This window comes from Piliocolobus tephrosceles, chromosome 9 (genome assembly GCF_002776525.5).
Source record: "Piliocolobus tephrosceles isolate RC106 chromosome 9, ASM277652v3, whole genome shotgun sequence".
NCBI classification, from domain to species: domain Eukaryota; kingdom Metazoa; phylum Chordata; class Mammalia; order Primates; family Cercopithecidae; genus Piliocolobus; species Piliocolobus tephrosceles.
The window spans coordinates 83940581-83967076 of record NC_045442.1 but is presented as its reverse complement, the minus strand read 5'-3'; the positions used below and the strand labels follow the sequence as shown (position 1 = coordinate 83967076).

Genomic DNA, 26496 nt, shown 5'->3' with positions numbered 1-26496 from the left:
TATACATACATACAATATTATACATACATAATTGTATATGTTATTGTATATATTATACAATTATACAATATATAATTGTATACGTACATACAATTGTATACATACATACATACAAACATACAATATTTGACTTCTTTTATCTGACCTATTTCACTTAGCAAAAGGTTTTCAAGGTATAGCCATGTTATGCCATCTATCAAATTTCATCCGTTTTTATGGCTGAATAATATTTCTCTGTATGTATATGTACCACTTCTTGTTTACCCATTCATGTGTTGATGAACATTTGGGTTGCTTCTACCATCTGGCTATTGTGAATAATGCTGCTATGAAAACTGGCATACACATATCTGTTTGAGTTTCTGCTGTCCCTTCTTTTGGGCATACACATATTTACAAGTGGAATTCATGGATCATATGGTAATTCTATGTTTAACTTTCTGAGGAACTGCCAAGCTGTTTACCACAGTGGATGCACCATTTTACGCTCCTAGCAACAATGCACAATGGATACAATTTTTCTATGGTCTCTCCAACACTTATTATTTTCTCTTTTTTGATATTAGCCATCCCAATGGATGTGAAGTTGCTTCTCATTGTGGTTTTCATTGGCATTTCCCTAATGACTAGTGATGTTGAGCCTCTTTTCACGTGCTTATTGGACGTTTGTGTATCTTCTTTGGAGAAATGTCTACTTAAGTCTTTTGCTTATTTTTTGTTGGACTTGTTTGATTTTTGTTGTTGAAGTGTAGGAGTTCTTTATATATTATGGATATCAATCTCTTATCAGATACTTAATTTGTAAATGCTCTTTTCCATTCTGTGGACTGTCTTTTCATTTTCTTGATACTATCCTTTGATGCATAAAAATGTAATTGCCATGGACAAATTCAGTTTTTGACTTTTTTCTTTCATTATCTGTGCTTTTGGTGTTATATCCAAAAAATTATTATCAAATCCAATGTCATAAAGGTGTTCTCCTATGTTCTCTACTAAGATTTTGGTAGTTTTATCTCATATATTTACATTTTGATTCATTTTGGATTAATTTCTGCAATGGTATATAGTAAGGGCCCAATTTCATTCTTTTACATGCGGACATGCAGTTTTCACAGCAACATTTGTTGAAACTACTGTGCTTTTCCAGATTAGATAGTCTTGGCAACATTTTTAAAGACTCAATCAACCATATAGATAAAGATTTATTTCTATGCTTTCTATACTGTTCATTGGTCTATATGTCTGTCTTTAGACCAGTACCACACTGTTTTGATTGCTGTAGCTTTGTAATAAATACTGAAATCAGAAAATACAATTACTCTGCTTTCTCCTTTTAAAGATTTTTTGGGGGGCTAAGGGGTAGTATTTGTAATCTCTTGAGATTCCATGTGAATTTTATATGGATTTTTCTATTTCTGCAACAAAAATGCTGTTGAGATTTTGGTAAAGATTACACTGAATCTGTAGATGTCTTTGGCTATTATTGTCAGTCTAACAACATTAAGTCTTCTAATCTTTAAACATAAAATGTCTTTCAATTTATTTCTATCTTTAAATTCTTTTAACAATGTTTCATAGTTCTCAATATATTTTTGCCTCCTTCACTGAATTTATTCCTAAGTATTTTATTTGTGTGGTGCTATTGTAAATAGAATTATTATCTTAATTTCACTTGATTTTTTATTTTTAGTCTATAGAAATGCAACTAATTTTTGCATGCCAATTTTGTATCTTGCTACTTTACTAAATTTGTTTACTGGCTCTAACAGTTTTTTGTGGAATCTTTAGGGTTTTTACATGTAAGATCATATCATTCATAAACAGGGACAATTTTGTCTCTTCTTTTCACTTTGGATGCCTTTTATTTTTACTTCCTGCCTAATTGCTCTGGCTTGAATTTCCATACTATGTTGAAAGAACACAATGCAAATGGACATCCTTGTATTGCTCTTGATCTTAGGGAAACATTTTTTATCTTTCACCCTTGAGTATTTTAGCTATGTGTTTTCATATATGGCCTTTTTCATGTTGAAGAACTTTTCTATACCCTTAATTTGAGTGTCTTAATCAAAATAGGTATTGAATTGTATCAAATATTTTTCTTTATCAATGGAGATCATGTAGTTTTCTTCATTCTACTAATGAAGTGTATAATACTTATTTTTAATGTTGAGTCATTTTAAAATTATGGAAATAAATTTCATTGTTGGGGATATACAAATCTTTTAATAAGCTATGGAATTCAGTTTGCATGTTTTGTTGAGGATTTTTGCACTAATATTGATAAGGGATTTGGGTGTATAGTTTTCGTACAGTGTCTTTGTCTGGCTTGTGTATCAGTGCAGTGCTGGCCTTTATAGATTTTGTTTAGAAGTGTTCCAGCACCTACAGATTTTTGAAAGAGTTTGCAAAGGATTTTTCTCTACATATTTGGCCAAATTTACCAGTGAAGTCATCTGGTCCTGGACTTTTTTTTTTGTTGAGAGGTTTTTATCACTAATTCAATCTCCTTGCTATTATAGGTCTGTTCTGATTTTCTATTTTTTCACAATTTTTAAAAATTTTTTATTTTTCATTTTTCATCAACTTTTATTTTAAGTTCTGGGGTACACGTGCAGGATGTGCAGGTTTATTACGCAGGTAAATGTGTGCCGTGGTAGTTTGCTGCACAGATCATCCCATCAGCTAGGTAGTAACCCCGGCATCCATGAGTTATTCTTCCTGATCCTCTCCCTCCCTCACCCCACCGACAGGCCCCAGCGTGTGCTGTTCACCCTCATGTGTCCATATGTTCTTATCATTCAGCTCCCACTTGTAAGTGAGAATATGTGGTGTTTGATTTTCTGTTCCTGCATTAGTTTGCTAAGGATAATAGTTTCCAACTCCAACCATGTCCCTGCAAAGGACATGATCTCATTTGTTTTTATGGCAACATATTATTCCATAGTGTATATGTACCACATATTCTTTTTCCAGTCTATCGTTGATAAGCATTTAGGTCGATTTCATGTCTTTGTTATTGTGAATAGTGCTGCAATGAACATACACATGCATGTGTCTTTAAAGTAGACACATTTAAAGTAGACACTTTAAAGTAGAATGATGTATATAGCTTTGGGCATACAGCCGGTACTGGAATACCAGCGGGGTCAAATGGTATTTCTGCCTGTATGTCTTTGAGGAATCACCACACTGTCTTCCACAATGGTTGAACTAATTTACACTCCCATGGACAGTATAAAAACATTTCTTTTTCTCTGCAACCTCGCCAGCATCTATTGTTTTTTGACTTTTAAATAATCACCATTCTCACTGGCATGAGATGGTATCTCATTGTGGTTTTGATTTGCATTTCTCTAATGATCAGTGATGTTGAGCTTTTTTTCATATGTTTGTTGGTTGCATGAATATCTTCTCCTGAGAAGTGTCTGTTCATGTCCTTTGCCCACTTTTTAATAGGGTTGTTTTTTTCTTGTGAATTTGTTTAAGTTCCTTGTGGACTCTGGATATTTAACCTTTGTAAGATGGATAGGTTGCAAAAATTTTCTCCCATTCTGCAGGTTGTCTGTTTACTCTGATGATAGTTTCTTTTGTCAAGTTTTTCTTCTGTTGCAATTATTTTTGGTGTTTTCATCATGAAATATTTGCCCGTGCCTACGTCCAAATGGTATCGCCTAGATTTTCTTCTAGAGTTTTGGGTTTTACATTTAAGTATTTAGTCCATCTTGAATTAATATTTGTATAAGGTGTAAGAAAGGGGTCCAGTTTCAATTTTCTGCATATGGTTAGCCAGCTATCCCAGTAACATTTATTAAATAGGGAATTTATTCCCCTTTGCTTGTTTTTGACAGTTTTGTCGAAGATCAGATGGTTGTAGGTGTGCAGTCTTATTTCTGAAAATGAGAGTGGGAAAATGACTACCAATTTAACGTAATAAAAAAGATTATAATGACATGCTATGAACATCTGTACACCAACAAATAGAATTAAATAGATGAAATGAGATAATTCCTAGAAACACACAGTCTATAAAAATTGACTCATGTTCTTTATGAGCACCCAGATTCATAAAGAGCAAAATATTATTCATGAGTACCCAGATTCAAAAAGAGCAAAATACTCTTCATAAGCACCCAGATTTAAAAGAACGCCCAAATTCATAAAAAATATTTTATCTATTTAATTCCATTTGTTGGTGTACAGATGTTTATTATATGTGCCTATAATCTTTTTCACTTCTGTTAAATTGGTGGTTATAGTCCCACTCTCATTTTCTGATTTTAGTAATTTGAGTAATCCTTCTTTTATTCTAAGTTATCCAAGATAGAAGTTTGTCAATTTTGTTGACCTTTCCAAAAACACACACAAACTTTTGATTTCATTGATATTCTCTATTTTTCTGTTCTCTTTTCTATTTATCTCTGCTATAATCTTTTTTTTTCCTTTGCTATGTTTGGATATAATTTTCTTTTGGTTTTCTAGTTACATAAGATGTAAAGTCAGTTTATTGATTGAAGAGCTTTCCTAACTTATTCATTTAGAGCTATAAATTGCCCTCTTAGCACTGCTTTCCTTGCATCTCATAAGTTTTAGTATGTTGTGTTTTCATAGTCATTAATCTCAAGGTACAGACCGTCCCTGACTTATGATTGTTCCAATAATGACTTTTTGACTTAGCAGTGGGTTTAATGGGATATACCCCCATTGTACGCCAAGAAGCGTTTGTATTTTCTAATATTCTTTGTGATTTCTTCTTTGTCCTATTGTTTATTTGAGAGTATTTTGTTTAATTTCTACATATTGATGAATTTTTTAGTTGTCCCTCTGGTATTGATTTCTAGTTTATTCCATTGTGATTGGAAAAGATGTTCTGTATGATTTAAAACTTTCTAGATTTTTAAAGACTTGTACATGTGATCTGGGAGAATATCCTATGTGCACTTGAGAAAAGCATGTGTTCTGCTATCTTTGAGCAGAGTGTTTTGTATATGTTTGTTATGTACACCTAGTTAAAAGAGATGTTCAAGTCCTCTATTTTCATATTTCTATATTTTCTTACTTCTATATTTTCTTACATTCTGTCTGATTCTATACCTGATTAAAGTAGGGTACTGAAGTCTCCAACTATTAACGTAAGTCTTTCTATTTCTCCCTTTAATTCTGTCAATGTTTGTTTAATAAATTTCAGAGCTCTGATTTTTGCTACATATCTGTTTATATATGTTTTATCTTCTTAGTGAATTGACCTTTTATTAATATAAGTCCTTCTTTGTCTCTTGTGCCAGTTTTTTTTTTAACTTAAATTCCATTTTGTCTAATATTAGTGTGACCATCTTTACTCTCTTTTGGTCTTCATTTGAATGTAATGTCTTTTTCCATCCTTTAATTTTCAACATATTTGTGCTTTTAGATCTGAAATGAGTCTCTGGACAGCATGTAGTTAGAGCATGAGTTACTGCTAGAGAAGAACTTACTTCTGTCATTTTATATTTGTTCTCTGTATATCTTCTAGATTTTCCATTCCTCATTTTCTCCATTTCTGTCTTCAGTTGTGTTTAGGTAATTTTTTGCAATGACACATTTTGATACCTTGCTTATTTCCTTTTGTGTATATTGTATTATATCATATTATAGATATTTCCTTTTTTATTACATGTGATTACATGTAACATCCTAAAGTTATAACTATCTAATTTGAGTTGCTACCAACTTCAACTTAACTTTAATTGTAAACAGCAGACTTGAGTATAGCTTTGTGCCCCTCTTTATCAATGCTTTATGTGCCCAATAACCGATTTATAATGATTTTTGTGCATTTGCCTTTTAAATTCTATGGAAAAATAATAGAGTTACAAGCCAAGATTACAATATTACTGACTTTTATATTTTCTCCTGTATTTATTCTTACCAGAAACCTATGTTCATATGGCTTCAAGCTATTGTCTAGTGCCGTTGAATTTTCACCTAAAAGATTCCCTTTAGCATTTCTTATAAGACAAGTGGTAATGAAGTCCCTCAGCTTTCATTTGTTAATGTCTCAAATGTATTCCTTATTTTTAGAAGACAGTATTGCAGAGCATGGAATTCTTTATTAATAGCTTTTTTATCTCAGTTCTTTAAACAAATCAATAATTCCTGATTTCCTGTATTTCTCTTTTCTTTCTTTTTTGTTTGTTTGTTTGTTCGGAGAAAGTCTCATTCGGTCTCCCAGGCTGAAGTGCAGTGGCATGATCATGGTTCACTGCAGCCTCAACATCCCAGGCTCAAGCGATCCTCCCTCCTCAGCCTCCCAAGTGGCTGGGGCTAGAGGGATGCACCACCAAACCCAGTTATTTATTTTTTTTAATTAGAGATGGGGTCTGACTATGTTGCCCAGGCTGATCTCAAACTCCTGCAATTAACAATTCTCCCATCTTGATCTTCCAAAGTGCTAGGATTATAGGTGTGAGCCACCATGCCTAGCCTCTTTCTTTCTTTCTTCTTGTTTTTCCTCACCTCTTTGAGCATATCTAAGATAGATGTTTCAAGTCTTTGTCCAGTATGTCTAAAGTATTGGCTTCTTTGGGGGCAGTTTTTGTCCATTTATTTAGTTCCTTTGAATGAGCTATGTTTTCCTGCTTCTTTTTAAGTCTTGTGTTTTTTGTTTTTGTTGTTGTTGAAAGTTGGGTGTTTGATTATTATAAAGTAGTAACTCTAAAAATTATATCCCTCCCACTTCCCCATAAGTTAATGGATTGTTTTTGTTTTTATTTTTTGCTTTTTAATTGTAGAATCCTGTAGTAGTTTGTTTATTTTGATAATTTTTCAAACTATTTTTACAAAGACCATTCCTGGTTGTGTAGGATCACTGAAATTTTTTCTTCCGTTGTTCATGTTCAGGTGATGTTTTGACAGGTTTATTTGAATGCCAGGAGCTAAGACAAAAGGAAAACCACTAAAAAATTTAACAGAAAGAACAGCCACGTTTCCCTGTCTTTGCAGATTGGTTTTGTTCTGGGCACTCCTTCACAACTTAACTAGATTTGCTCTAAGTCTATGGAAAGCTTCAAGTGTGGACTTCTCTGAGCACACATCTTGCCTGGGCATTCCATGACTTTCTAAATTCCCCTGTGTACACAACTTATCCTAAACATCCTAGTTCCCAAAGAGTCACACCTAGCTTCTCCTGGGGGTCTTCGATGCTCTATTGTGTATTCACCCAAACTCTCTTTCCTCAGGCTTCTATGGGGTTTTTTGTCCCCTGTAGATTTGTCATCACTTTTATAAGAAGTGCCTACCATGTTTTCTAGTTGTGTTCTCACTGAGCTATATGAGATAGAGTAGAAGGAGCTAGTCTTTTTGGTGTCCTCCAGCCAGGTTAGAACAGATATACACAGAAATGTGTAAGTAAGAGCTACACTGCTCCCTCTAGTTCATAGACAACCACTTGGAACTGGGTCACTACTCAAGACCAAAACTGCCAATATGCTGTGAAAGTGTTGCGGAAAGGATATGTGAAAACTGAAGAGGGTGCCCCTACACACCTGAGGGTATTTCTCACAAGGTGGAGATGAGAGACTGAGAAAAGAAATAAGGCACAGAGACAAAGTACAGAGGAAGAAAAGTGGGTCCAGGGGACCGGCACTAAGCAAGTGACGACCTGCACCAGCACTGGTCTCTGAGTTTCCTCAGTATTTATTGATCACTGTCTTTACTATCTCGGTGAGGGGGATGTGGCAGGACTGTAGGGTAATGGTAGGGAGAGCGTCAGCAGGAAAACATGTGAGTAAAGGAATCTGTGTCATAAATAAGTTTAAGGAAATCTACTGTGCCTAGATGTGCACGTAGGCCCGATGTATGTTTAACTTTACACAAACATCTCAGTGCAGTAAAGAGTAGCAGAGCAGTATTGCTGCCAGCATGTCTCACCTCCAGCCGTAGGGAGGTTTTCTCCTATCTCAGTAAGTAGATTGTATGGTCGGGTTTTACACTGAGACATTCCATTCCCAGGGACGAGCAAGAGACAGATACTTTCCTTTTATCTCAACTGCAAAGAGGCCTTTCTCTTTCACTAATCCTCCTCAACACAGACCCTTTACGGTGTTGGGCTGGGTCTTTCCCTTCCCACAAGGCCATATCTCGGGCTGTCTCAGTGGGAGGAAACCTGGACAATACCCAGGCTTTCTTGGGCAGAGGTCCCTGAGGCTTTCTGCAGTGCATTGTATCCCTGGTTAATCGAGAATGGAGAATGGTGATGACTTTTACCAAGCATACTGCCTGCAAACAAATTGTTAACAAGGCACATCCTGCACAGCCCTAAATCCATTAAATGTTGATTCAATACAGCACATGTTTCTGTGAGCACAGGGTTGGGGCTAAGGTTACAGATTAATAGCATCTCAAAGCAGAACAATTTTTCTTAGTACGGATCAAAATGGAGTTTCTTATGTCTTCCTTTTCCTTTTTTTTTTTTTTCTGTTTCTGTTTTATTGTTATTCTTTTATATATATATATATATATATATATATATATACTTTAAGTTCTAGGGTACAGTAACAGTCTGATCTCTCTTCCTTTCCCCAACAAAAACACCACAAAACTTTCCTGTGATTTTGAAGGTAGCTTTTTCTCAGTTGGGCACCTGGTATATTGCAGTAAATCTTTGATTAGTGGTTTCCTGAGTCCCTGAAAAGTTGACAAACACAGATTCTGATTTTTTTCTTTCAATGTTTCTATGGGGGAGCAAGGGCTTGGAGCATTCAAGCCACCATTTTGCTGACATCATTCCATGCTGCTAGTTTTTGCTTGTAATTTCATTTTTACATTAATTAAGGAAAAGCTTGAAGGTAAATGTAAATATCAAATACTCTATGAAGGCTCAGAAAAAAAAAAAAAAAAAAAAACAAAACCCAAGGCTCCTACTTGATTTGACTCTTTCCTACTTCTGATCCCACTCCCCAGAAGCAGCCACTTGCAAGTATTTTAGATTTTACTTCTGATTTTACATCCTTGTTTTTAAAAATATGCTTGTACTGACTGCTGTTTCTTGCTGCTGGCAGCTTATGTATTCTCTATTGACTTCTTCCTATGGGCTAAGAGTATTTAGCTTTCTCATAGCTGAGTTTTCCTACACCATGCAATCCTACCCACTTCCATTTCTGCAGTGTGGTTATATCACTATGATGTTTTGGTCTCACATTGTAATGGTAGAGGTGTTCTCAAATGTTTGGTGATCCCATTCTCTCTATTCTCATGAAAGACTGGGGCACTTAACCATAAGTAGAGTTCTGTGTGCCAGAAGCCCATGTCACCTCCTTCTAGGGACCTGTCAGTTCATGTGGCCCTTCACCACCCAAGAGCACTGGCTTCCTCTGTGGTCTAAAATGTAGACCCTTCTTCAAAATCATCTCAAACTGGAAATTTTACCAGAGTAGGTGAATGGGATGAAGCTTCTCACTCCCCATAAACCTTCATTGGAAGATCCTTTTTGCTGAAGGAAAAAGAGAGGAGACTGTAAAGAGAAGGAAATTGGAAACTGTTATCATTAGTCAGGAAAAGGTATTGTCTTGCATGTTAGTGTGGGAGCTGCCAAGGGCAAAGTCTGTGTTGTGGATGAGTCTTGAGAGTCCAGTGCTTTGTTTTCCAGTATTGTTGGGTACTACAGTGTCACCTAGACACCCTAAGTGCAATGGGTAAAGTATGGTTTTTGCAGCTAGACCTGGGTTCAGATCCATGCTATTAGGTTGGTGCAAAAGTAATTCTGATTTTTGCATTTTAAAATTTGCTGTTTGATGTTGGAATACATTCTTAAATAAATGTGGCTATGTTATACATCATTTTAATGTGCATTTCTCACATTATGTTTTTTGCTAATGACTTATTACTTGCTGTTTATTTTATGTTTATTTTAGACTCTGGAACTGATGTTAGACAAAAAGCAAATTTGGGTGATTTTCTTATTTGAGTTCAAAATGGGTCATAAAGCAGCCAAGACAACTTGCAACATCAGCAATGTATTCGGCCCAGGGACTGCTAAGGAATGCACAGAGTAGTGGTGGTTCAAGTAATTTTGCAAAGGAGACAAGAGCCTTGAAGATGAGGAGCATAGAGGCTGGCCATTGGAAGTAGACAACAACCAACTAAGAGCAGTCATCAAAGCTGATCTTACAATGACGCGAGAGGTTGCCAAAGAATTCAGCGTCAACTGTTCTGCTGTCATTTGGCGTTTGACGCAAATTGGAATAGTGAAAAAGCTGGATAAGTGGGTGCCTCATGAGCTGAGCAAAAATTTAAAAAATGGTCGTTTTGAAGTGTCATCTTCTCTCATTCTATACAATAATGAATCATTTCTCAATCTGCTTGTGACATGTGACAAAAAGTGGAATTTGTATGACAACCAGCGATGACTACCTCAGTGGCTGGACCAAGAAAAAGCTCCAAAGCACTTCCAAAGCCAAACTTGCAGCCAAAAAAAGTCATGGTCATGGTTTGGTGGTCTGCTGCTGGTCTGATACACTATAGCTTTCTGAATTCTGGCAAAACCACTACATCTAAGAAGTATGCTCAGCTCATGGTTGTGATGCACCAAAAACTGCAATGCCTGCAGCCGGCATTGATCAACAGAAAGGGCCCAATTCTCCATGACAATGCTGGACTGCACATCGCACAACCAGCTCTTCAAAAGTTGAAGGAATTGGGCTGCAGAATTTTGCCTCATCCGCCATATTCACCTGACCTCTGACTATCACTTATTCGAGCATCTCGATAACTTTTTGCAGGGAAAATGATTTCACAACCAGCAGGATGCAGAAAATGCTTTTCAAGAGTTTGTCCAATCGCAAAGCATGGATTTTTACACTGCAGGAATAAACAAACTTATTTCTCATTGGCAAAAATGTGTTGATTGTAATGGTTTCCATTTTAAATAATAAAGATGTCTTTGAGCCTAGTTATAATGATCTAAAATTCAGTCTGAAACCGTAGTTACTTTTGCCCCAGTGGAGGCAAGCAGTGACATTCCCTATGGAGCTAGATCCTCAGGCAAGGGAGGACCAGGCTCCCACAAGGGAATGTCACTACCTGCCTCTGTTGGTGCATCTGCCTCTGGGTGTGGGCCTCAGCAAGCTGCGTGTGCAGATCCCACATTTGGTGAGCACAGTGGGAGGGAACGTGTAGGGCTAGGGACTGCTTGGCTGGTACTCTGGGTATGGCCAGGCTTTCTCTGAGTTCATGCCTGTCTCAGGGCACTCAGACTTTGGAGAGCTTATGAAAGGCCCTGCCTAGATCCTCCATGACGGGGTCAGTGCCTACCCTGATCCCCTTCCCAGTGGAGTAGGTGAGGAAGAACAGACATCTGCCTAGCAGACAGACGCGCCTCACAGCTATGGAAATTGTGACAAATTGCTTGACCAGTCAGAGCCTCAAGTTGTTCATCAGTAAAATGAAAACACAGTATGTGGATTTAGATGCAGGCAAGAGGAAGCAGTAGAACAGTGGAGGGGAGAAGGCTGCTCTTGGATGCATTAGAACCACCACATATAAGCATGATATTCAGGAGGTAAACATTTATAGACATGGTCTTTGCTGGAGGGGTAAAGAGCCTCCTGGTAGGCTCCCCTGAGCACATAATACACAAAAGACCATAAAGCATCGCAGATACAGAGAAAGGACTCAGATGAAGGCACCAGCCTTAGTTTTAACTGATGCCATCTCCAAGACCTTGGACAAAACACTTAATTCACAGGCCTCACATTTTCCCTACAAAACTTGAAATATTTCCCATTTCTGCAAAGCTGTACATACCAACGGAGCTGTGGGATTGCAAAGACCTTTGCATCTTGGGCGGCTAGGGCAGGTGTGATTGAACCCCACCTAGATGGAAGTCTCACAAGGAGCCATTCAGGCTCCTTTCTCTCTGTCTGGGGACTAAGTGGGAGAATATTAGCAGTAAGATCTGAAAGTCAGGACAATAAGGGCATGTGGCTGTCCCTGCTGCTGGGGAAATGATGACGCCAGGACAGCAGTGGCTAGGTGTGCTTCTTCCCTCTCCAGTGATGTCTGCTGGAGAAGGCTCTCTATGCCCAGAGTGGCTTGGCTTTGCAGGCTGATAAGAAATCTGGGAAGCAAAATGGCCTAAAGTGCACATCCTCCCTTGCCTGAGTCCCAGGCTCCCACAGGGAACATCACTACCTGCTTCTGTGGGTGCTGGGAAATGTGGGGCAGTGAGCAGGATCTGGAGGTGTCATGAATAGGGTTAGCAGGTCACACACAGGCTGCCAGAGGATCCCCAACCCAAGAGGCAGGTCTGATGCCCAAGAATCCAAGAGTCCAACAGACGAATGACAGATCAGGTCTGGGTCTGTTGTTCTCAAGGGGCTTCTGATGGATGGTGATTCCCAAGAGCTCTGCCCCATCCAACCACAGACGGTTGGGGATGGATAAACCCCCGGGTAAGTGGGAATAAGGAGAGCCAGCATATCAGAATTGCTCAGGGCTTTTCAGCTGGGACATCCTCCGACAGTTCTTATCTACACGGCCCCCAGCTGGGGTAATCAGTCAACTATCCTCCTAGTCAGCTGACTAGGGTAATAGTCAACTATTAGCCAAAAAATGCACCTCATCCCTGAAAGCCTGTTGGTCCCAGACAGACAGGTCTGGGTGGTCACCCTAATGAAAGTCACCACCAAGATGATCCACTATGGTTGCTGGGGGTGTACCCCAGCCAAAGCTGTGCTGAGGTCAGAGGAGCTTGTTAAGAGACTGCTAGGAGGCTGGAGTGGGCAGACTCCTGCCCACCGGACAGATATGCCTCAACTCCTTGACACGTCTCCTTTGTTTTCAGGCCCAGCAGCCTGAATTCCTGCCTTGGCCTTTATGGCTCTGCAATACAGAAGAGACTGCAGAGAAATATGTAAAGTAAGGCTGCAGCCTCCCCTGCACTGCAGGAAGCTTTTCCTCTGGCAGGCAGAAAGCACATCCTGTCAGATGGGGTGGACGTGGGAGTCCCTCGATGGGGAACACAGAGCACAAGGTGGCATTCTGAAGCAGGAATGAGGCCAGCGCTCACTGGTTCCATTGGGTCTCTGCAGCCTTGGCTGGCTCCTGCCTGTGAGCCCCAGGAATATTACAGTCTGCCCTTGGGGACATCACAGGCTGGGAAGGGACATTAGGCAGGTAAATCACTGACTCGGTCTCAGAACCCCGGGTTACACAGTGCTGAGGGCTCAAGGAAAGGGACAAAGAACTCACATGGAAGGTTAAAGGAAAAAGCAGGAACTCCTAAAGACAAAGTCAAGGGTGGCTTCCAGGGACGTGGGTCTTTGAACTGGGTCTTGCAGGATGGAAAAGACAAAACATTTAATTCACAAGCTTCACATTTTCCCAGCAAAACCTGAAAGATTTCCCACCACAGGGGACCTGTGGTGGAGTGAGTGGTCTTGCTTGGCTGGGAATGAGGTTAGCTCAGGGAGGGCTGGGAGAGGACTGGGCAGGTCAGCTTGAGGACAAAGCCACAGGGGCTCATTGTGCCAGGCCAAGGAGCTGAGATTTCCTGCTGTGAGCCATGGAGAGCCAGAGAAGGCTCTTGAGCAGGGGAGTGGCATGATCAAGGTGGCACTTAAGGAAGAAAAGTCTGATGACTGTGGGTAAAATGAATGGGCAACAAGGGCAGGAGTCATGGGGAGCTCCGTTGGGGACATATGGTATCACTGTCACTGAGGGCCACTGAGGGTTAGCCAGCAGAAAGGAGGGTCAGGGAAAGGAAAGGGAGGCCATGTGCAAGGCTGCCAATAGGGAGAGTCACTCCTCTGAGATGAAGGAGGGATGCGGGAGAGGAGGGGAAGGAGGGAATGGGGTGAAGAGGCAAAGAATTTTCTAGTAGAAAGGAGGCCAGCTGGGAGGGCTGTGTGTGCATCTCCCCACTTGTTCAGCATAGGGTGTGTGTGTGTGTGCATGTGTAACTGTGTGTGTGGTATGCATGCATGTGTGCGCATATGTGTACGTGCATGTGTCTGTATGCGTATGTGGGGTGTGTGTGTGTGAGTGCGTGTGTGTGAGTTCGAATTTCTTTGGGGAGTGTTAGGATTGCGAGGATGCAGCAAGTTGCCATCCTGACTTCCTTTTGTGGATCCCTCATCTCCATAGGCCTCAGAGTCCTTCACTGCATTTATCTCACCTCACTGTGTCCAGCAAGGCGCCCCAGGACGGAAGAGTTGGGGTGGGAGGTGGGGAGTGCGCCTCACTGCCCTGGCTGCGCTTGGGTCCTGTTCAGCAGGTGCCTCTGGCTTCTCAGGGCCACGTGCTTCCTCCCCAACCTGAGAATGCAGCTGTTCTTCATTGCCTACTCCACACAGGGCAGCATCGTCCCACAGCTCACATTCATCCCAGGCAGGGGAGTGCTGCTTTGAGCCCCTAAGGGAGGCCTGAGAGGTTGGGTCAGAGGGAGCTCCAGGGAGCTGAGGGGGTCCCTGAGACCTTGGTTGGGAACCTGACAGCACACAGGGCAGGTTGGCTAGGGCATCTCACAGTACCCACCCTGACCCCAATGCCTGTTCCCCTGAACCCTCTGACCCCTAGTTGCACTGTTACCTGTATTCCCTGTGCTCCTGACTTTCTTGGCCTCCCGGACCTTCTCTGTCCCCTGCCCTTCCTCTGCCCTGCCTCCTTCCCAGAGTGTAGGGGCCCGTGGGCAGGTGTGTGTGTCCTGTAAACATCTGCCTGTGCTGGCCGCTGCTGTCTGTGTGCCCTCTCTGCTCTGGCCCTCTCTATGGGAGGGAGACAGGGTCAGGGTCAGGGGGAGTGCTGAAGAGTTTAGTGCAGAAGAGCTTGGTCCCCAGGTGGGTCTCAGACAGGGGAGCCCATGGGTGTTGTCCTGAGCCCCAGGCCAGGCTGGGGAGCTGGAGGGAGGCAGAAGGAGAAAGCTCAGGCAGCTGGAGTTGGCCTAGAGGGGAGCCCAGGCCCAGCAGGAGGCACTGCACAGCTCCTGATTGGCAGGAGGTAAGAACACTTCGGATGCAAATGCCTGGAACTGGGCACCGAGAGGGTGAAGCGCAGAAGAGAGGCAAGGATCCTGAGGACTGGATGGGAGTCTGGGCCCCACTTATAGCTTTGATGAAGAGCTGCTCCCTGAGCTGGGGGGAGGCTTGAGTTTGTGCATCGTGTGCTGTGGGTTTGGGAGAGGGAGACCTAGGTGGGCATGAGGGCGAAGAAAGCAAGTTCATGAGGAAGGACTCTGGGTGTTGGCCAAGAGGGGCAGCAGGGGCTGAGCAGGGCCTGGCCACCTTCCCTCCTGAGCCAGGGCTCTTAGAGCTCCCCCACATGGCAGTGACTCTTCGCCCGCAGTGTGAAGTCAGCCTTCGGGGTCCATGCTCGGCCAGCCTTGCTGTGCTGGCTCAGCCCATCACATTGGATTAGCCTGTCTCAGTCCTGCCACCAGAGCCAGCTCTGCCTGGCCCAACCAGTCCTGTCTGCTTTAACAGAGGCTGACAGGCCAAATCCCCGAGCCAGCCTGCAGTACTTAGCTGCCTGCACACCCTTCGGGGCCGCTTCTCTCAGCCTTTGGTCTTTTTCTTTCAGGAGCACAGAAAGTCAAGGAGCCGTAGCACTCTTATTAAGCAGATTTGCTACTTTGGTAGGATAAAGAGAGTGGGGGAGATTGAGTCAGGGTCAGGGATCTGGAGCTGTGGGTGCTGGGTGCAGGGCTGGGGTCTTAGCAGGATGACCTTTTCCAAACTCAGCCCTGCATATTGAAGGATAGAGTGTCCAACACAAGGGAAGCCCATAGGGTTAGGTTTAGGATTAGGATTAGAGTTAAGATTAGGAATGCCAGTCCCATTGCCCGTCCCTGAATCTCAGTTGCATGCCCTTGGGTTGAATCTGAATCTCAGTTGCATGCCTTAGGGTTAGGGTTAGGGGTTAGGGTTAAGGTTAGGGGTTAGGGTTAGGGGTTAGGGTTAGGGGTTAGGGGTTAGGGTTAGGGTTAGGGGTTAGGGTTAGGGTTTGGGTTAAGAAAGTTGGTCCCATTGGAATGGCCTGATTTGTAGTTGCACATCTATGGGATGCTCCCACATGGAAGGGTCATGCTGGACCTTTATGAGCTCTCCAAAGCCTAAGGGCCCTGAGACAGGCATGAGCTCAGGGAAAGCCTGGCCATACCCAGAGTACCAGCTGAGCAGCTCCTAACCCCACACCCTCCCTCCCACTATGCTTACCTGATCAGAGACAGAGAAAACAAAAATATCTCTAGTCAATTCACAGCAATGAATGAGCACGACACTGCTTGTGGCTGGTACCCTCCTCCATTCAGGGAGGTCTTCACAGTAGACAGTGGCTCCAGGAGAGCTCAGGAGCTGTTTTGTAACATTCCATCCCTGTCCACCTCAGTCCCCTTTTTAAATTTTTCTCAGAAAAACAATCCATGAACATCTTACCTTAACAGAGGAGCTTGAGTCTCACGGGTACACGGTCGTGCAGGAAGGAGGTAAAATGGTACAGACCACTAGAGCTCACAGAATGTGTTCTGGTTCCTCAGGCTCTTAGAGTATTACTGGGGTCGCCTCACTGTGCATTCTTAAAACGTCTTCATTTCCTTACAAGCAAATTAGCAGATTCAATGTGTCAACTCCAGAGGTAAGCGCTCCTGCTCTCCCCCTGTTGGTCCCGCAGGGGGAACAGAGCTGGGCGTGGGCCTCAGAGAGCTCTGTGTGCAGATTCCTGCCCTGCTTCTTGTAGCAAGTTGCTCAACCTGTTCTGTACTCCAGGTCCCTCCCCGGTGTAATGAGCATAGTAAGCCCCCGCCCCATGGAGTACTGAGAACTGTGTGGGGTCCTGTGTGTGCACCCCTGGTGTTCATAACCCTGAGGTGCTTGCCCTCCAGCTGGGCTGTGTGAAAAGGAAAAGAGAAGAGCCAAGGGGTTTGCCCCCTTGCACACACCTTAGTCTTCCTTCTCTCTTCCTCGTCTCCCCTCCAAGTGACTTTCATCCCCTGACCGTATCTCAGATGGTACAGAAGACTGCCCACAGTCCCCGACTCCCCTCCCCACTGCAGGGCTGCAGCTCTGGTCAGGAAAAGGCGGGGCTCATGGGGAAAGCATTGAGGTGGCCATGGGGTTCCCTGCCCAGGTGCCACTGACCTGGAGTCCTGAACTCCTGGACCCAGAGATGCCAGCAGGGCTGCCAGCAGGGCTGCCAGCAGGCTCTGCCCACAGGACAGCCCTGCTGCTCCTCCACCTGCCTGTGGGACAGGCCTGTGCTTGTGGAGTCCTGGCTGGAGCTGCCCTCAGGCAGAGGTGGTGCAGGCTGCTAGTGGGTGAGGGTTCAGGCGGAGTGATGGGAAGGACCCTACCCCTCTCCATCCCTCCTCTGTAAAACGGGTACCAGGCCGAGGCCCCCCATCACTCTAGGGGTCTCTGGGTGGCAGGTGCTTGGGTCTTAGTAGCCTCTGCCCTGGAGGATGAAATGGGGGTACCTGGTCATGCCTTGGAATGAGCTGTGCTGCGGGCCCAGCCAACTGTAGGGGTACTGGAGCTTCTAGAGGTCACTCCTGGTGCCTTTGCTGAGCAGATCACTCCTTGCTTCTTCTGCAGACAACAAGCATGATTATTGCTATGACGGATGGAACACTGGTGCTAAATGCATTTCAGGACATTCTCAAAGAAGCCAGTCAGGTTCACAGTTACCAGCATTTTGCTCCACCTATTTTGATGACTAATACTTAATGCCTTCAAATGCGTTTCAGGAGACTCTCAAAGAAGCCAGCTGGGTTCAGTTACCAGCATTTTGCTCCATCTATTTTGATGACTAATACTCAATGCCTCTTTGCCTTAGGCTGAAAGGCTTGGAGCCTGGGGGCCACCATTTACACCCCGGGTGTGGCTGATTATAAGATAGACCAGGTCATTCTCAACTGGTAACCAGGCACCACTCTGGAGCCGAGTGGGGAAAGGCGTCCCAGGTGGCTTTCCCAGGGCCACCCAGAGGACAGTCATCTAACTTGCCCCAAGTGATTTGGGCCAACCCATGGCCACTGCAAAAGTGATTGACAGCGTGTTGTATAAATCCCACCACACCAAACGGGAGGGTGGAAGAGTTCCCCACTCCCTGATAGTGGGCTGCAGGCTACAGAAGGTTGTGGCCCTCAGAGCCTGATATTCTGCTGCCCCAAAAGCATGGGGGCAAGACACTGGCCCCTGGGCCTGTGACCTGCTGCATCCTCACCTCCCGGGCAGGGGACCAAACCACCCCCAGCACCTGATAACAGTAATTGCACACAGCCCGGACCGCGTGTTTGCAGTGGGCCATGGAGTTTCTGAACAGCATGACCTAGTGGACAGAGTGAGTGGGGTGGATTTGAGAGGTGGTGGGGGCCTGGCTCCCGTGCCCTGAGGCTCACACTCCCTGCCCCTTTGTACCCTACTCTCTATTCCACATCAGAACACAGGTTTCTCGAGGTGAAGTCTGGGTGGAGCCCTCCGTTGTGCGTGCAGGAGGTGAGAGCTGAGGAGGCCCCGCTGTAGTAAGAAGGGTGTGTGCTGCATGTGCGGTATGTGATGTGTGTGGTGTGTTTTGTGATGTGTGTGTGTTGGCTATAGTGGGTATATGGTGTGTGTGGTGTGTTTTGTGATGTGTGTGTGTGTGTGTGTTGGCCATAGGGGTATATGGTGTGTGTGTGCGTGGTGTGGTGTGGTGTGTGCTGTAGAAGTTGTGTTTGGATGCATGTGGGGTTTGTGTGTGTGTATGTGCTGTGTGAGTGTGTGTTGCACATCATGTATGGTGTGTGGTGTGTACGGTATGTATATGGTGTGTAGATCATGCATGTTTCTGGTACAGTATATATATGTTGTGTCTGTGGTATATGTGTGCTAGTTGTATGCGGTATAGTGTGTTTGTGGTGTGGGTGTTGTATCTGTGTGTATGTGGTGTGGGCATGCATAACAGCTAACCTGGCCCATAGACCAGGAGCAGCCAGGGTTCATCTCAGGAATGCCAGGTGGGTGTGGGAGCTGAAATATCTGTGTAATTTACCACATAAACAAAACGGGAAAGAGGAACCAGGTAATAGGGCATGAGGAACAAGAAGTGGGGGTGTCAACATCCTACAGCACCCTGGGAGCAGAAGGAAACCTCCATAGCCTGAAAAAGTCATCCACACAAACACCCTTGGTTCTTCTCGGTCCCAAAGGATAAATCCTAGCACCCATCCGTGCTGTCTGGGATGTGGAGAGAATGTCCTCTTGCCAGCCAGGGTCCCAGCATGGGTGGTGACAGCTCTGTGAGGGCTTCTGTGATGACCCCTGTCTGTCCTGAGCTCTGTCTGCATGGGCTGGGGCTGGGCATGGCTGACATTTGTACAACTGCAGCTGCTGCAGAGGAAGAGAGCCCTGGGCGTACTCCCTCCAGGGGAACAGCACGAGGCCCTTAGCAAGACCACCAGGACCTCCAGCGGTTGCACTCTGGCCTCCCTGTTCCTCACTACAGAGCACCCTGGCAATATGCTGTGGGGGCAGACACATGGTCCATATCTGAGCTCTGCTCTCCATGGGCACACAACCAGGAGCAAATAGTCCAATTCCAGCGAGCTCCAGAGGTGCCTCCCATGAACAGAAAGGACGCTGTCAGGCCTGTCGTGAGTCCCAAGGCACTGGGCTGTGCTGGGCCTGGCACAAGGCTGAAAGCTGGTAGGACCCCAAAGCAAGAACTACGCTGACACTTCCATGATTGGTCCTGGGCTCTGGTCTCCCACCACGCCTCTCCGTCACGCAGAGCTGAGGGTGGGGGTGGAGCAGAGAGCTCCCCTCCCCCTCGGGGTCTCTTTCTGCTGCTTCTGGTTTAAAGCCGCTCAGCTGTGCAGCAGTTGTGACAGCTGTGCTCCTCTGATGATGTCCCCTGGACATGCACAGGCTGTGGCGTCCCAGCAGCCCTGTCAACCCCAGGTGAGGATGTGAGTCGTCACTCTTCAGCTGGAGGCAACTGAGTTGAGATGACAGGTGCCCCCTGCCCACCAGCTTGGCCCGCTGCCTCTGCCCATGTGACCTGGCAGTCACAGCCCTGACCTGTCAGCTGTTGGCCGACTTGTACAAAGCCACCCCACATGGAGGGTGACAGTCACAGCAGGGAAAGACCAAGGCAGGAGCCTGGAACCCAAATGCAACACAGTGAGACCTCTCAGCAGGCTGCCACCAAGAAGCCACGAGGGCTCCGGGGAGCCCAGGAAGGAGGCCAGGGAGGGAGGCACGCAGCCCAGACTCCCCCATTTAGCCCTGGGCCTCATATCCAGCCTGGCAGAGGCCTCTGCTGGGCTCAGAACCAGCCTGGAGCAGTGAGGCTCTCCAGGGGCCACTCCTTGCTCTGGGCGCCCTGTGCAGAGGTGGGACCAGGTGAGGCATAGGCACTCTGCAAGCCCTGCCTCAACTTGAAGAGCTGAGCCCACCTGCCCTTGGCAGTCCTGCTCAAAGGACACCTCATCCTGGAAGCCTTCCCTGATGACCAGCCCCTCTGACTCCCTGCAGCCCAAGGGCTTGGTCTGTCCCTCTCGTCAGTCACTTGTCACCCAGGATGTACCATGACTTCTGGTTGTCTACGTCCAAGTATAATTTTCTTATTTAGTTCTTTGTCTTTCTTCTAATCTTTCATTATTAAATTTTTCAAACTTTACAGCCAAGTGGAAAGGATTGTGCAATGTACACGCCTGTTTGCGTCATGGAGATTTTTAATTAATGCTTGACCATGCTTGCTTTATCCTGTCTCTATGTGTTCCTTCCTCTCTCTGTCTATCTTTCTCTCCACCAATTCATCTTATTTTTGGATGCATTCAAAGTATTTTATAGTCCTCAGGGTACTTTATCCCTAAACCCTTCAGTTCGTATATCTTTCACTAGGGAACAGCATTTGTTAAGTTCTCTTTTTACAGCGCACAAATCTTAAGTGTGTCATCTGTATGAGTTTTGACGAGAGCACACCGCATCTGTGTAACCGCAAACCCTGTGAAGATGTGGAATGTTACCATCGCCCCAGAAAATCCCCTCAGAGCTCTCTGTGCGTGTGGCTCAGTAGCTCCCTGGGATTGAGACAATAAGTGGAATTGTTGCATTAAGTGCACACACTTGTGAAACGTTCTTCAGTAGTGTTGCTTATCTGTCCAGGAGGCCACACGAAGCAGTGTGCGGGAGTCCCAGGCCCCACTGCCCCATTCCCCCAGCACAGGTGACTTCCATCTGTGTCCTGTTGCCCTTCTGGTAAGTTGTCAGCCCTACAACACTGCTCAGGACTGCAAGGACTTGACCCCTGTGGCCTGAGGGAGCGCTGTAGGATTTCAGGGTGGAAGCTCCAGCTGAACTGCCCCTGTGCGGAGGCTGAGGCAGGGTGCCTTTCCTGGGTTCCTTGGATTAGGAAGGGTGTGGGAGTCCTCCTGTGTGCTCAAGGCCCGACCACTTCCTTGTGGACCCTCAGTGACACCAGCTGAGGATTTGGTCCAGTGGACACACAGATATTCATTCAGACACAGCCACTTCCTTGTAGGGAAGCCCCCTGGGAATTCAGTTTTGGGGATGGATCACAGGAGCAGGGAGGTCAGAGTGGAGGCAGCCCTCCACTCTTCCTCACTTGGACTTTTGAGTGTTGTTCTTACAGAATCCAAGCATGAGATTATTCATGGATATGATTTTTAATAATGCAAAGAGCCAGGACCAAGTTATTTGCAGATTCAAGTTTAGCAAAACAAAAGTCATTGGTAAGTAGCCTCCTCTGAAATATGAAATGATCCAATGAGGTTTTCCTTTGAGCATCACGGTGGCATTCAAACAGTTTCAGATTTCAGAGTACTTTGGATTTTGAATTTTCGGATTAGGGATACTCAACCTAAGTAAGGTCACCTGTGTAGAGCAGCTGGCACAAGTATGGACTTTATAATATTTTAAACTCTCCTATTGTTTGGCAACACTCAGGCATCGGGGGACCTCTGCAACTGGAGAGTGGCCTGAGGAAGCGCCCAGTCTAGGCAGACACTGTGCCCTGGGTACCGAGGGAGTGTGCTCTTCCCCGCTGAGTGCCTGAGGTACATTTGGATTGTCTGCATCCCCCTCAATTCTCCCTCTTGACCCCTTGATACATTCATTCCATCTGATCATGTTATGTTCAATGGCCTCTTATTCAAGGTCATCTGGCAAACTTGGAATGACTCCTCTCCCTGCAGGATGCTTCTCGGCCTTCTCTCCCCCTGTCCCTGAGTATATAGAATGGGGCAGAGGCTGTCATTGTCACAGTCTCATGTGGCAGAGTTGTGTAGGTGGTCTCAGGCCATTAAGATTCCACTGACGTATACTTTCGTGGGAATGACTTAGGGACAGAGCAGCCCCTTCCTAAGGAGAGCTACTGGGTATTGAATACTTCTTATATCAGGTGTTGTGCCAAGTGCCTTACACACTGTCTCCATGAATTCTCCAAGCAGCCTTACTGCATTTCCTTTGCATGGGTGGATAACCAGGGCAGGGGTGACGGAAGAGCTTTCCCAGTGCCACACACCTGGAGAGTAGACCCAGGAGATCTGTCTGCCCAGTGGGGGCCTTCCGTGTCCCTGAGATGATGGTTTTTGGGGAAGGCATGGCCCTGCCTATCCCCAGGAAGTCCAATCAGACGCGTCCTCTGCCCGCCTGTGGGTGCACTGGTTTCCTGGAGGGCACTAGTTTTTTCTCCAAGGTGGGCCAGCACGAGGTCTCACATAGGAAAGCCCATGCCACAGTCCTGGGTGCCTCTGCAGACGGCCACACTGCTCCTGGTTGGTGACTGTGCAGAAGTGACTGGGCATAGCTGTGTATTGCAGGGAACTCGGATACACTGAGGAGTGACTTTGTCATTAATTACATTTTCCTTTGAAGAAAACATTTGTGAAACATTTTAGAAATAAGGAAGCAAGAAGACATATACAAAGCTTGATGTTTTTATATGCTTCATGTTTTCTGTCTTTCTAGGCTACATCTTTGTAATTTAAGAAATTTTTTAATATGGTGACTGAAGTATGGGTTTAATCAGTTAATCTGTTTGAAAACTCTTTTTCCAGCAGCCCGGTATTGCTGGGCCCTCTGCCCATCTTGGCCCTGAACCATGGCCTCAGAGTGCCAGTGCCACCTGCCCTCCCCTGGAGCTCCCTGAGCTGTCCCAAATGCCATACTGCAGTCAGATCACACCTCTTGGGGATTTTTAACCCAGTAATCCCAATCTTTCCATCTCTCAAAGTAAATCTGTTTCCTAACCATGTTTTCCTGATCGTTATCTTTATCAGCACCAAGGAAGAGGTCAACAGTTTAGAAATTCATGGCTAATCTGACAGTTGGGTTCAGGCCAACAAGTTGTTCCATGTGGAAACTAATCATTTTGCCCATAGTAACCCTGACCTACATGAAAAAGAGAAAAACAATAGAAATTACTTTTATGTATACATGAAATTTTAATTTATAAAATTATATTATATTTTGGTATACTTTTGTACAATTATTTTACAGTGCTAATTATATTTTATTATAAAAATCATGCAATGTAGAAAAAAGAAACATAGACAAAACATAATGAATAAAAACATTACCCCAAATCCCAAACCCAAAGACAAATGCTATTAACATTTTCAACTACAGCATAATAAATTTAATTTTGCTTAAATATGATGGAAGAAAAAGAAAATGAAATGGGATTGAAGAAACTGTGGAGCATCACACGAATGTTTCTGGTCGCCTGTGACGAAGCGGCTGATCCTTTCCCTCCATGCCTCTCCTTCCCTCTGCTCATGGACATCACAGCACATCGCACTCTGCCATCTATTTTGTTCTCTATTTTTAGTTTTGTTGTCTGTCTCCCACGCAGTCCTTAAAGGTGAGTCCTTGAGAGCAGGGACTCTGCCTGCCTGTTCCTGTTACACAGCAGAGCGCTGCACAGGGCCTGGGTGTGCTGGGTGCTCACAGGGGTCTCTGCAATAGGAAAGCAGAGCCCAGATGCCGGTCGTGGACCACGGGGTCAGCTCTGTGTGATGAGGACCGGAGGTGGGAGGGACAGTGGACGAACATGTGCATCAACATTCTTCCCACGTCATTTCCTTTTAGAAAAAAAAAAAAAAAATCAGTATGGACAAGACTTTCATGACTTGCCCTGGACCAAAGATTAAAAACAACCTGGACAGTAAGAATCCCTGGCAGGAGGCCCTAGAGGGCAGGAGGCCAGGGGTCACGGTTGGGCACCATGAGGCGTACAGAATGTGGATGTCCCCCTGCTGGGGCAGCACATGTCTGCGGCTGGTCTAAGGACACACTGCTCACCTCCCTTGTTGGTGGCCCCCAAGGTGTTCAGGGATCCGCAGTGTCCTAGGGATCTGCAGTGTCCTAGAGATCTGCAGTATCCTAGGGTCTGTGAGGGCAAGATGCAGGAGATGATTGCCCGAGGAATGGTACCGTTGCTCCAGGTCACCTTTCAGAGTTAAGCCAACGGACTCTGTAAATACAGAAGAGGCAGAATGGTTGACACCAAGCAGCCATTCGTGGTTACTTAGGACACAGTCACAATGACATGAGATCTCATGCAAGGCCCCTCGCTGCTGGACCCACATCCCCCTTGGCCATCGTTGCTGAGGTAGACCTCATAGTGCTTTGGGGAATGAGAGCATTGCCCATGCTGTCCACTCACCGAGGGCAAGAACTGCATCTCCCTGGGCTGGCTCTCACCGTCTTCGCTTTCTGTGCTTTAGGGAGGTCTTTGTTGAAGCCAGCCTGAACAATGGCAGAAATGTCTTTTCTAATGACATCACTTTGAAGAGCACCACCTGTGTGAGTACCAGGGTGGGGATGCCACCAACCTGGGCTGTCCAGAGTCCCCGCACTAGAATGAGATACACCCTGGGGAGGACAGAAATAGCACACAGTTCCTAGGCAGTCCCAGAAAAGTAGCATGTGCAGCAGACACCTGAGCCTGCTTGATCCTGTTCCAGCTGGCACAGGGGGGTGCGGCTTGGAGGCTGTGTGCCAGGAACCAGAATCCAGGACCTCTAGAGTCTCCAGCTTCTCCACATGGGCCTCCCAGGTCCAGGGGATCTGGAGAATTCCACGCACTACCTTCAGGATGTGCGTGCCGCCGAACCAGTGCCCCAGCTGCTAATCTGATCCTAAACCCCCTTACAACCCCATCACCCCAGCCTGCCTGGTGGTCATCTGCTGTCATTTCCCAGATTCTGTCAGCCTCCTTTCTGCCTCTCCTCCCCGCTCGGGCCCCGGAGCTGCCCCTCTCTGCTCCCTCCCCGAGCCCTGCAGTATGTCCCCTCCTGCTGCTGATGGGGAGGCTGTCAGGCACACAGGCCAGGCTCAGGCCCAGCTCAGGCCAGCACAGGTTCTCTCTTCTCCCCTCCCTAGCCTTCTTTCTAAGCAGAGGTGGAAGGCCTGGGCAGCCTGCATTCCCACGGATGCCGCCCAAAGTCCCTTTACTGTGAAGAACAGCCAGAGAAGTTCCTGTTGCTTACACCCCATGTATCCCAGGTTCTGAGCCAGGCCTTTCTCTGAGCTCTGTAAACCTCACAAGTGTCCCCAGGGAGGGCGGCTCATTCCCTTTGCACAGGTGTGGAGGCTGAGGCTCAGAGCGGTGCGTGGATGTGCCCACGGTGCAGAGCCTGGAAGTGGGGAGAGAGGCTGTGGGGGATGGACCCGGGTCTCCTGCCCCTGCTCCTGCACCTGCACCTCTCTCAGCCACGGTACCCCCGCCCTCACTTATCTTTGTACCTGTAGATTTAGTTGTCCTCAAAGAAGCCCTGTGCTGCAAGCGAGGTGTTCAGTGAGGCTAGGTTCATCAGATCACAGAAACTTCTGGGACTTTCTTGGCAATACTTTAGGGCAGCACCTTTGAGCAGGACCGAAGGAGGAGTCTGTAACTCTCTGGGGACCAGCCCTGGCCACTAGCCTCACTTTGGTACATGGAGGAGGGACCAGCTAGGGAGAGTGAGGAGTGGGCAGATCGGTCACCAAATGGTGGGCACTGGGAAGAGGCCGCCCAGGCCACTGACATTTGCGTTGTCTACCAGGCATAGTGCACGTTAATACCTTTCTCCTACAGGGTGCCAGTCCACCACAGACCACCATTCACCACAGGCAACCCATCTGTCACAGAACACGCATCCATCACAGACTACCTGTCCACTACAGGCCACTCATCCACCCCAGAGCACCCATTCATTATAGAACACCCGTCCACCACAGGCCACCCATCCATCACAGGCCACCCATTTACCACAGAGCACCCATCCACCACACAGCACCCATTCACCACAGATCACCCATCCACCACAGAACACCCATCCACTACAGGCCACCCATTCACCACACAGCACCCATCCACCACAGAACATTCATCCACCACAGGCCACCCATTCACCACAGAGCACCCATTTACCATAGAACACCCATCCATCACAGAACATGTATCCACCACAGACTACCTGTCCACTACAGGCCACCCATTCATCACAGGCCACCCATCCACCACAGGCCAACCATTCCC

At 45.8% G+C, this 26496-nt stretch overlaps 1 long non-coding RNA gene across 1 annotated transcript; it reads right to left on the bottom strand.

Annotated features, from left to right (window-relative positions):
• Positions 1 to 23587: 23587 nt before the first annotated feature.
• Positions 23588 to 24681, bottom strand: LOC111554535. The gene is made up of 3 exons (XR_002735270.1): positions 24640 to 24681; positions 24276 to 24447; positions 23588 to 24055 (listed from the first exon to the last, which is right to left on the bottom strand). It is a non-coding gene; the product is annotated as an uncharacterized LOC111554535 (long non-coding RNA).
• Between the last annotated feature and the right edge of the window lie 1815 nt (positions 24682 to 26496).